Source organism: Haliotis rubra, unplaced genomic scaffold, assembly GCF_003918875.1.
Source record: "Haliotis rubra isolate DU_JTF1 unplaced genomic scaffold, ASM391887v1 Scf582, whole genome shotgun sequence".
Classification (NCBI taxonomy): Eukaryota; Metazoa; Mollusca; class Gastropoda; order Lepetellida; family Haliotidae; genus Haliotis; species Haliotis rubra.
Genome location: NW_025767282.1, coordinates 547,509 through 560,619, shown reverse-complemented (window position 1 = coordinate 560,619; position 13,111 = coordinate 547,509). Strand labels below are relative to the sequence as shown.

The 13,111-nt window shown below is 37.9% G+C and overlaps 1 protein-coding gene across 1 annotated transcript in view; it reads left to right on the top strand.

Annotated features, from left to right (window-relative positions):
- The first annotated feature begins 2,440 nt into the window (after nt 1-2,440).
- The window catches only part of LOC124254780, a 49,361-nt gene continuing 38,690 nt past the window's right edge, over nt 2,441-13,111 (top strand). Inside the window, 1 exon segment of the mRNA XM_046688630.1 lies at nt 2,441-2,523. The gene's annotated coding sequence lies outside the window, so the exon portion shown is untranslated.

The following is a 13,111-nucleotide window of genomic DNA, read 5'->3' as shown; positions in this document are numbered from 1 at the left end:
ACCCAATCCATAATGTTCCTTCTCAGAACAAGCTTGGTGCCAATTATTACCTTGACACACAGCCACCCAATCCATAATGTTCCTGCTCAGAACAAGCTTGGGGCCAATTATTACCTCAACCTTCACAGCGGATAATATTAGTAGGCAAAGACCATTTCTAACCTTGGTCTTCATGGGGGATAAGCCATAGGTTCCTGAAGGCCAATGCTAACCTGATCTTTGCATTGGATAAGCAAGGATTCCTTAAGACCAATTCTAACCCAGACACAGATCTTCATGGGTAAAATGCTGAGTGACTAAAGTGGGTTGTAGGGACAGGAAGTGGAAGTTCTTATGACTATTATCGATTTAAAAATCGTATAGACTTAAATAAAAACTAAGCATATAGAATGTGAATCATAAAAAATATTGTATATGTTCCATAGGCTTTTATCAAATGTTGAGAATGAGTATAAAAAATGGAAACTATGTATATAGCGCTCATCTACCTTAACAGAAAAATCTAGGAGATCTGATATGCTGTAACCAAGGTAATTGAGTATTGTCAGTATCAGTTATCTACCCTATATATCTAATAACTACCCTGTATATCAATTATCTACCTAGTAAATATCTCCCATTGTGTCACTGATTGCCATAAAGCTACGTACATTCTGTTAAGGAGGTGTTGTCAGTGGTATGCAGATTTTGGTATAATCAGTCGTCTATTTCGCTGACCTCAGGTGACTGTTCATAATGATGTTGTGATAGTTCTGCTTGAGTTGCTTGTCTATAACACTGCCAGTGGGAGGTATTGCGGGCTCACTGGGAGATGGGACATTAACAGACCATTTGTTGACATACATACGTACTGACCAGCAACAGGCCAATATATGTCAGTTGTTTAGATAAATCGGTGGACAAGGTGGCCCAGTTGTTCCAATTGTGACTTGTGGACGTTCAGAGGTCAAGCTATGCCCTGATTACGATTCTTGATGTGTCAACATTGTACTGTGTTCGCTGATTTCGAAAAACAGATGGTTGTTTACGACAAGCCTCAGTGTGATTTCTTTCTGTGTTACTTGACTCAGCATGGTGGTACAGAAATAATGTTTAAAGTGGCAATATACTCACTTAAGTCACTCTCACAATAAAACCATTGTAACATGATAATATCATAAATCACTCGGCACCAGGGGGAGAGATTGTTTATCAAATCCAACTTGTGGCAGCTCAACTAGTCTCTCTGAAGTGACAGCGTCTACCTTGTTTCAGGTGGTAATTTTTAAATATAGATCATCAGTAACATTTGGAAAAAGCCTTTCAGATAGGTCATCATTTTAACTGGTCCGTTGGTCAAGTGGATAGTGTGTCTGCCCAGAGAGTGAAGGTCTGTGGTTGGATCTGCTGTCAATGTCATATCCACAAATGTTAATAAATGGTACTTTTATAAATCCATAGATGGTTTGTCAATTTTCTATAACAGAAAACTTTGAAACATTTGAAAATATGAATCATGTTTGACAATTTACCTTTTTTATTTCTTAAACTTGTTAGTTTTGGACTTCTATATGATCAAATGCTTTAGTAGAGCTAAAATGAGTGAAAGAGACAAGTTTTTCAATCTTGAAGAGAAAATCTAAAATGTGAGCATGTCCATGACTCAGGATGTATTATTTGATGCTAGTTTTGTACCAATCTCATCTACATTTTTATAGAAAATTAGCTAGGTTCAAAGACTTTCTCCAGATCAAATATTAGGAAAACACTTCTAGTCAATCAGGATTATTGTGACATTCTAGTTTCTGTCTACTCATTAGTGTTGTGAAAACAATGTTTAGATTAGTGTTGTGAGTTGGCCAAACCATGACATTGCAGTGTATTGAGATGTATTGGATACCTAGGAGTTTGACAGTGATTGACACTGAGTGACACATGAAAATCATTTTTCTCACGGTAAGTAATGTTACTCAGTTTGTCACTGCTATTTTGTAGTCATCAATAAAGGGAATATATGAAACGGAGAAAATCATTACAGCACATCTGCTGTTTTGTCAGTCGATTTCACAACGACACATCTCTGTGAATTTTTGTGAAGAATTTAGGTCAAACAATAAAAATAATAATATAACTTGTGATATTTTATTTACAGAAAATACCGGAACACACAGAAAATACTGGAAAACATTTTATTTGAAAAGTGTATTACTATATACAGTCCTTGTTTCGATGAACGAAGTATTTCATGATGAAGTGTATCCTGTGGTCCCCAAAGGTCCCAGATCAAACCTTGTCCTATATGTTTACAAGATTTTTCAGCAGTTTCTACTGCTGTCATTCATGTCAGCATGATGTGTCACAGCTTCTTTAGGTCTTGCAATAACTGCTACCATTGTGAGTGTTTTGGTTGAGAGATCACCGAGTACTGTTACAATCCATAATGTCAGGTTGTATACAGGTGCTTGCCTCAGCATTGTACGAGGAATTACATGATCAGACCTGGTATGAATCACACGAATCTGCCTGGACGCACAAAGAATTGCAGTAAGTTCAATGCTTGTACTTGTAGGAAGACTGTGTTGCTGTTTTCACATGAGTTGAGATTTCTAGAGTGTATTTTTTGTTTGTGGGGACTAAGTTCCTTTGTCCAAATGTGAAGAGAGAAGTCTCTATTTGCAAGCTCTGTTTTGGTCTCATTGTTTCAAGGAAACAGAACTGCCTGCTTAGAAAGATCTGTTATTAAAAGGAGAACAGCCGAGTTATCTATTGATGATTATTTCATCTCCAGGGATATGGGGACATAAATACTCCATTGTGACATGCTACATCACATTCTTCTTATTGGATAAACAAAAGAGAAAACACAAAACAGGTATTGATTAAAATAGGACATCAATTTTTTTCCCGGTATAGAAAGTACACAGAACTCAAGTCTCAGAAGTAGATTTAAGAAGAAAAGATGGCCATTTATGAAAAAGACCAACAATCCGTCCCAAAACTCACTGGCAAAGATCTGTACACAATATGTGTGAGGACAAGCTGTTGACTTGTTCAGTTGGCAACTGACTTGAGTCATCACTAGTGTTGGGAACTGGTTGAAATCTGACAATTGATGATTGTTTCATTACCAACGAACAATCATCGAAAAAAATTGGTTAGCATCATTTTTGAGATTTTCCTATCCAGGTTGTTATTGCAGATAGGTATAAGATGCTGCAACTTGCTACTTTAAAGTAATGACTAATATATCATGACCATAAACTTCCTGGAGTCTTCAAGACATTTTCAGTCATGACTTTTCAGTTAGTGAAGTAAGTATTCTAAGAATTAAACAAGTTTGCAAGCCCTGACAACTTCGAAGATATGTTCCATCGTCAAGTGTTTCAAAGACTAAAACAGTAGTTCCAAAATCGTTTGTGTTTTCGATTATGAGAAAATGTGATTGATTGCTTGGTCGTTTGGTCACTGCGACCAATCTTTGATTATTTCAATTAATCGGAACACCACTAGTCATCACAGGAGTTTTTCTTGTTCTGGCTGACTGGCCAAAGATCCACCAGTTAAGTAAACACATAATGTCTTCCTTCAATGATGACCCAGGACACAAAATGTTCTGAAGCAGCTGGTTTTTGAACTTCCAAACTCCACTACATGACATCTTGACTGTGCAGTTTGTGTAGATGGCAGAGGAAAAGTCTTCACTGTGAGGAGATTCAGGAAAGTCATGTGCTCATGTTTGTCTGTGTCGTCTTGTAAACAGCTGGCTTAAGTGACTCAACTGGGTCTGTGTATTCAGCATTCGAAGTATAACTCTTACCTATCAGGTATATTGTGTAGATAAGATCACACCACAACTTGACTTCCATATTGTTAATATTCAGTTTATGTTCAATCAGGATTTTGACAGGTTGTATGAGGTGGTAAAGAATTTTAAGCAATTCTGAGTAAATATACTTCCCATCAAAAGTTTAGACTCACTGAAAACACTCACTATATATTATGTATATATATGGTTACATCGAAGATTGATTCCTCCACTAACAAGGGGAATCAACTGCAAACCTTATGCAGATGAATTGCAAGAGGATCATGCATCAAATTGCTGTAAATCATGTGCAAATATCATGCATGTGAACAGTTGCATTTTGGTGTAAAGTTTTGTAAATAATTTGCCTATTTTCATTGAGTTTTATCATTTCTAGAACTCATGACAATAATCTTTTCAACATTATGAATTTGTTTTACAATCAGTTCATGTGAAAACAGTACCTTTAAACAGTATGGAACATTTTGCAAAATTTAGTTGAGAACAGTTGCCTGAAGTAAGTGGCTACATTTACACTAGTGAGTCTAAACATTTGATGGGAAGTATATACTTCAGATAAGGGGCGTATCGACGTATGTACGGATATGAAATAAGCACGATACGGTAGGAAATAATTTAGGAAACGTAGCAGATACGCACTACAGCAATGGTGTACGGTCTTAGAATCATTTACAGACGTATTTATCTGAAAAAGTATTGCTTTATTGTTTATTGACCTGTTTACACAAGAGTAGCAATGTTGTGGTGCATATATGAAACGAAACACAAGATTACTGATACTCCATTAAATTCCATTCAGTACTCTAAATGTACTCTTATTGTTTTATAGTACTCCTATATTGAAAAAAATAAGGAGTACGTACTCCTGATCATGAAAAATTATCTGGAGCCCTGGTATATTTCACATTCAAGTCATGGTGACCGTGTTTCACTGCATGTCATAATGTTGAGCACATGCAAGTCATAATGGTGACCGTGTTTCACATGCAGGTCCTGTCCCAGACAGATGGTTCATGGCGTTTGTGCTTTGTTGTAAATTAGAAAGCTATGGTTGAACAAGTGTTGTGATGAAATATGCAGGTAACGCTTGATTACAGGTGTAAGATTCTTCCTACAAAAGACAAGATGTGTCACTGGGTCTTGTTGACAGATGGTATTGCTGAATCTTTGAAATATTTATGAGTGTTTTTTATAAAAAGACACAAGAGACAAGCATATCATGTTAAAGATGAGTGGGAAGTTCAGAATATAGTCTGTTTAATGTGGGATTTGTCTGGTTTATGGTTGTAAATTAGTTGTGAGTGGGTGAAATGTAGTCAGGCAAAACAGGATTCATACCCTTGAGCCTAGATTTCTGGCTTGCCAAAGGATGCAACTCTGCACATTGCACACTGGACGACTTTGGTGACTTATGCCAGTACCCTGTGCCCCCTGTGATTTTTATGAATTCTCTATTAAATGAATATTGGGCAGAGCAACTTAGTTATTAGTCTTGTTTTTCAGATAATCCTTCCTTAATAGAAAAAGCAAAAAATTGAAGATAATTTGTGGTGGTGTTTGAGTGAGTGAGTATGGTTTTACGCCGCTTTTAGCAATATTCCAGCAATATCACGGTGGGGACACCAGAAATGGGCTTCACACATTGTACCCATGTGGGGAATCAAACCCAGGTCTTCAGCATGACGAGCGAACACTTTAACCACTAGGCTAACACACACAAAAAAAACCCAAAAACAAAAAAACAAAAAACACACACACACACACACCCATCCCCCCGTTTGATCATAAGGCTTTTTGTTGATGAGACTAAACTGGTAGTAGCGTTTGATCATGACTTTTTTGACTACCTCTTTTTGATGAGACAATTATCATGATGAAATTGAATTTTATTGTTCCTACCTGATTTTGAAAAATTTTAAGTAATGTTTTAAGATGATGAAAAAGTACAATGTCAAGGGATGTCCCAACATGCTAAGTAGTAATGATTAGGTCTGAAATGGTATGGATCCATAAGGAATGATCCATATTTCCCAAATGTTTGCAAACGTTATCCCTTAAGTCTCTTCATTGATCGATGCACCACAGCACATAGCACACACACCAGCCATTGCATGATCCAGATGGCAGTTGTAAAAAAACCTGATTGGCTTGCATGCTTTGATTAAATCTTAATGTGAGTAATTGGGAAGAAACAATGATTGATTTTTCTCTGGTTGTCTGTGTGATGAGGCATATGTGCACTCTCCTGTAGGTAGGGTCACACAATACTGTAGGGCCATGTAGGATTCACTGTATACACGCCTCATCTTACAGGTCAGTTCCTTGTTGTGGTTTATGTAATGTGTGTTGGTTTAAAGGTATATTTAGGTTTAAAGGTATATATATATTTAGGTTATGGCTCTGATTTGAATATTAAGGTGTGAGATTCTTCTTAATTTTTGCTGGATCACATCAACTGATGTGAAACAGATGTTTTCTTTTGTTTTAGCAGCTGGAGAAAATTTAAATATTGTGGCAAATTTTCACATCTTTGATTGGCATTAAGGCAGGATCTAACCCTGAAATTGTGTTATAAGCAATACAAAAGTTGTATCCATAAAAGTTTCATGTCTTCATATCTTTACAACTTTTCAGAAATGTTTGCTCTGTTTTCTAATATTCCTCTATTTTTCTAAAACGGAATCATGTAAACTAAGGGCTAATTTGTGTTACTTGGTCTAGCTGAATCACTGCCAGGAACCTTGCTTTTGTGGATTTGTCCTGACATCCTTTGTTCAGTCTGCACCATACCTGTCCACATTGGTTTAAGAAAGGGAAACCAGCTTACCAGGTAATGGTTGAGAATGTCTCTGCCTGGGGAATGGACAGTTTGTGGTTCAATACCTTGGTTCTGTAGCCACCATTATCAGTAGTCCAGTGGATGGAGTGTCTGCCTGGGGAATGGACAGTTTGTGGTTCAATACCTTGGTTCTATAGCCACCATTATCAGTAGTCCAGTGGATGGAGCGTCTGCCTGGGGAAGGGACAGTTTGTGGTTCAATACCTTGGTTCTATAGCCACCATTGTCAGCCACCATTGTCAGTAGTCCAGTGGATGGAGCGTCTGCCTGGGGAAGGGACAGTTTGTGGTTCAATACCTTGGTTCTATAGCCACCATTGTCAGTAGTCCAGTGGATGGAGCGTCTGCCTGGGGAAGGGACAGTTTGTGGTTCAATACCTTGGTTCTATAGCCACCATTGTCAGTTTGTGGTTCAGTAGTCCAGTGGATGGAAGCGTCTGCCTGGGGAAGGGACAGTTTGTGGTTCAATACCTTGGTTCTATAGCCACCATTGTCAGTAGTCCAGTGGATGGAGCGTCTGCCTGGGGAAGGGACAGTTTGTGGTTCAATACCTTGGTTCTATAGCCACCATTGTCAGTAGTCCAGTGGATGGAGCGTCTGCCTGGGGAATGGACAGTTTGTGGTTCAATACCTTGGTTCTATAGCCACCATTGTCAGTAGTCCAGTGGATGGAGTGTCTGCCTGCCAAGCCATCAGTTGGAACAACAAGCTGTATTACATGCTGTGATATAAAGAGTATTCACTAATGATCTAAGCTGTTATCCTCCATCCCTTGTGGCACTGCTGGAAGACACTGGTACTTGTTTTGTATGTGTGGCTATATGTGTACACCTGACCTTTCATAGTGACGGAGATAGATACTGGAGTGTTTGTTCTGTCACACACAGCCAGGAGTCAACAACACAACTGTGTTATTTTCCCGTATTGATTGACAGATACACCTCTTTCAGCAGCATCCTTGTCTGGCCTTGACCTCAGTGCTCAGTCCTTGAGGAGAACCATTATGGCATCATGTACAACTCGGATGCTGGATAGTATGTCCTCGTGTATGACTAATGGATGTATTCCTGAGGGGTTCCTTGGGCAGAATGCCTCCACATGACTTCATGCTTTCCATAAGTGTAATGTTTTGTTTGTTTCTGCACTCAGCAATGTTCCAACTGTCCTTGAAAAGGAGCCCCATTGAGATGGGATATTCAGAATGTAGGGAAATCTATCCTTGCTTCGTTTTGAGCTATAGTGTTGTATAAAGGTCTGAGTGGAAGGGAAAATAATGTGGTTCAGGGACTGTGAGACGGACAACTGAAAATGATGCAAAGAGTCTAGCTTGAACTGCAACATGAATGTTGGTGCATGACATTGTCACAAAAAACCAGTGTGGTGGAACTACAACTGTGCAGCCTGTGGAACTACAGCTGTATTATATCAGTCTGGAACTAGCTGTAATATAGCAGAATCAATGGTTGATAGCATCAGCAGCCATTGATCCAAACAAATGTGGCTTACTCGGCTGTATTTTACTACAGAATCACCACTATAATGGGAGTCTGACAAACAATGATCACATTTAGGTCCTTAATGTAAACACCTGGATTGTGATGTTTAATTTTCTAAATATCTAGCCTTGATAAACATTTAGCAGAAAAGACAATAGTTCAGTTTTTACTGATCCCCAAAACAACCACATACTCAAAGAAGCAGTTCACAAAAAAAGTAATAGCCTTTTCCCTAGACTAACAACTAGTCTCTGAAATGAACATATTTTACAGAAATAAAAGTTCATATTAAAAAAAATAAACTATTATGAAAGGAGCCCTGAGATTTTCTAGTTGTGGAAATCTAGACTTGACACATTTTCTAGACTTGTGTTAGCTATCTTGGATATATTTGCTTCAGGGTCTGTATGACAGGCTACCATTTCCCCTTTCCTGCCTAGCAATGAAGGATACACACTAATCTAAAGGAGTAAAGAACCTGCCATTGCAGTTATTTCATGTTATTATAATTAACCTGTCATGCCATGACACATTAACTGTAGCAGTAGGATAGAATTCTTAACTTTTTTTGAGCTGCATATTTTTTTGAAACAAGATATGACACAGGATGAGATACTTCCACAGATCTTGTGTTGAAAGGTGAAGGACACGGGGATTCCCCCCAAGTTACAAGATGCCCAGTGATAACTTGAACCACACCTTGCACACTGAAGCAAGTCAAAACGAGACCCAGTTTAATCCCTCCTCCAAGTGACTGCTAATGATCCCAAGGACAATGTCCCAGTCTGGTCACTTCTCACTGACCTATTCTTATACCTCCCCCCAACCAGTGGCCATGTAATCCTGTCTTTTGTTCAGACCGGCACATCCAATGATGTCGGCCAGATAAATAGTTAATGCCAGTGGCTGACCTTTTGACTGTCGTATTTTCTGGTAATGGAGATTTTTTGTTAGCAAGTCTTGACTGGTTAGAGATACCGCTGGGTTGATGGGTTCAGGTATTTTATTCCGGATGTTCACATGGCATGCTCAGGTTTGATAATGGGTAAGTTGAAAACTGATACTCAGGTTAAATGTGTGAGGGACTTTCTCAAAACCTATCTGGAGTGTTTTCATTGTTAAAGAAAATGAATACTCATCGACATTATTGAAAGGCATGCAGATAATAAGAGATCAAATATTTTTGAAATTTGGCCTTTTCAACTTCGAAGAGTGCAGATCAGTTGTATTTGGAAAGAACCATTTTTTACCCATGTACGTTACGTGTCATGTATTGCACCTGCATGGACTAAACCATTGGTTGGATTCAAGTGTTTTGGGGTATCTTCCACTTGTGCTTTGCTTGTTTTCATAGTCATCCATTTTTTTAATTTCATCAAAATATTGAACCAGCGTGACATAGGTGTAAACAACATGTTTTTCAGGTGTTAATCAAATCGTCAACATACTCGGACCTACTGACACTTGTTGATATGTGTTCATGTTTGACATCCAACATGCATAGGTAACCCTTAAATAATGACACCAAGTGTATCACAGGTGAGAGAGTGAGTGAGTTGGTTTAACTTGATAGATGTTGAGCTATTTGAGTCACCTTGAGGTAGGGGTCGAACTGTCGAAGGTGGTGTGAATGTTTCCTATATCTGTTGGAACCCATTAGCTCAGGATGAAGTCAAGGAATCATGAAAATCTGAATCAAGAATTTACTTCCACAATCAACAGGTTTGAGTTATTTCTTGGACTTAAACCATGTTATGGTTGATGCATAATTCCTCTATAATTTTGCATGATTATGTATATTTGCATTACTTTAACATGTTCAATGCTTGTGCAGAATGGAGAGTGAATTCTGGCTCAAGGTATTGGCTTGCTATTTATTGAATGACAAGTTTACACCTATGTGCTCTTGTGGCTGTTGATATGCTGTCTATTCAACAAGAGTCATCCAGGACACCCAGTTATCAACCCCCAGGGATCAAGTACTGCTGGTATGTGACCTATATTCACAAATTGGGAAGTATTAAGGAGAAGCCTCAGGCATAATCTGGCCCATAAGCTTCAGTTTAACACCTCTGTATGAGACAGGTTCAGTGTTTCACACCTCAAGGACCTTACCATCTCTCTCAAAATTTTGTGTTTTCTGAAACTTGGAAGACAAATAGTTTCAGTTTAAATCTATATATTCTTACGATGAGTTAAACTAGCCAACAAGTCCCCTGTTGCTTTTGATGACATGTCACATGTATATTTAAAAAACTATATTAGATAGTTAGCAAAATGACAAAATCGCCTTTATTGTAATGAAACCAAAGTATGCCCAGACTAGACTTATTTAGGTTTTAGGGCTGGGGTGAGGGAGAGATGAGTGAGTATGGTTTTACACCGCTTTTAGCAATATTCCAGCAATATCATGACAGGGAATGCCAGAAATTATGCTTCACACATTGTACCCATGTGGGGAATCAAACCCGGATCTTCGGCTTGACGTGTGGACGCTTTAACCATTAGGCTAACTTACCGCCCTGTGGGAGAGTTAATGAATGATGACATAGGTTTCATTTGTTATTTTTATAGTCATGATAAAAAGCTAATATTTTAGTTTTAAGTCAGTGGGTCCAATGAATTCTGAAGGTGAGGTTCATGTCACTGATTAAACACTTCACTCAGCAATATGACAGCAATATGACAGCAACCTGTAAATTGACAAAACATTGACATCTCCGATCTTTGCAATTGGAATTGTTTTTATGAAACATTACTTAATTGTTTTTAGAGCATTCATGCTAAGTTTTAGATCCAAAAATGACCTACCTAAGTACACAGTTGAACCAAGACCATCAGGCATTCTTTTAAATTGTACATAAATATTTTAGATGTATGATATATTCGATCATGCTGTACTATTGTTTTAGCGTGTCTGTATCAGTTTGGTTCGACTGTAGATTTGACCAGTGTGTCAACAAGACTATAGCCATGAGGCAAATGTTTGACCTAGTATATCCCCGATCAGGCTGTACGTCCTGGTGCAGTGAGGCGGTCGGGGTGAGCTATAAACATCAACATGCACTACAACACTGATTTTCAGGATAAATAACGACATTGTTTTGTTGTTCATAATGTTTCTACCAGCTTGTCAACTACACATGATACAGACATGCAAGTATGTACAACCTAGATCTATCTTACCCATGCATAGTCTTATCTGGTTCCTTGACTGTCTTGGCCTGGCTTTAACAAAGCTTCAAACTTTACTGTTATTGTCTGGAGGTATTAGAACTAGAGATTTATGGTGGTTAAGGAATTAATGCTAATATTTCAAATGCTCATGCCCCTGAATTTAAGAAACACAAAAATAGAACTCCTTCCCAGTTTTTCTGTATTGGACACTTTGTGTGGAATTCTATACAAACTTGTATAAACTGTTGTCGCTAAGAGGTGTTTTTAATGTACATTTTATGAAAGTATTTATCAATTACTTTACACTGTCATCGGTTTATCTAGACCTGATTAGAGCCCAGTATTCAGGCCCAAGTTGCAGCAAGTTCTTGTAAATATATAATTGAAATAATTAATGTAATGTCTTTATAGCTAAGACCCGATAACATAACCAATGAAGGATACGAGGTTTTAATGCTTAGTTTTATATTGTTTATATTAAATTAGGCAATTGTAAACTTAAAAAAAATCACAATTTTGAACAAAATATCAATGTATTTCTCAATTTCCCTGCAAGGGGCTCTTAGTTTTGGATAAATGAAGGAGTATGACAGTAATCAAACACTGCACACATTAAGTATGAATCCAAGATCTAGGTATTACCATATGTTTCACCACTAGAAAATATGTCATGACCTTACTTAGGTCGATCAGTAGTCTCATATCTTCTTATCTTGCCATATATCCCCAGTAGTTATTGAAACGTGATCCTAGTGATGTTTGGGTGCAGGACATATGCTAGACCTGCACCAGTCTCTAAGGTAATAATTGATAGTTCAAATATATATATTCCTCTAACTCACTGGCGTCCCTCTACTGTCTGCTTATCTGGACTTGCCTCTTTATAGGACAGAATTACTATACATCCATGGGCTTAGCACTGAGTACAGCCTTGGAGCAACGCTAGACATGTACCTGTGTGATTGTTGATAGCACCCTCCCAGGGGGGGTCTCATTACAATATCTATATCACAGTATACTCAGTCAACTACCACAACGCATGTCGTCTACCTTTCACTGAATTTAAAAAATAACTTGGAGGTTTGAAGATAATTTTGCTTTAAAGAATCAGATATAGAATATCTCCATGGAAATATAGGTTTATGAGTACGGAGTGTTAAATTGCTGTGTGTTGGTATCATAGTACTTGTTGTTGGATTTGGTGGGATGATTGAAAATATTGGTCACCAAGTATGGAATGTGGAATAGGTTTAGTGCTGTTCTTGTTGACTTGATTCATGCCATTGTACCCCGACAGCGGGACACGTAGCTCACCATATCAGTCACTTGATTGTCTGGTCTCATTATGTAGCTGGAATGTTGCTGAGTGGCCTTAACCAACAAACACGTGAAGCACATGAGCTAAGCATAGATAAGGCACAGCATAAGAATGTTATGACTTGTAAAGCAAGTGATATTATTGTTTTGTAAATGATGGAGTCTGCTATCAAACAATAATGGATGGCTTGAACAGTGTTCCAAATCAATCATGACATTCATCGTCATAATCAATTTGTCTAAAATTTAATATTTACGGTGTCCCCAAATACTATAGAAGGGATGTGCAAATAACAAAGTTTCCTAAGTATGGCAAATTGAAGTCAAAGTACAAATTCTACTTAAAATCCCAGCCTGATTTTTAACTTGTCCTGCTTCATCAGAAAAATGAAACTTTAATTTTAATAACAAAAGCTTCATTAACTGAAGCAACAGCCAAGGGGAGATAACAGGGATGAGTCAGGTTCTTTATCTGTAG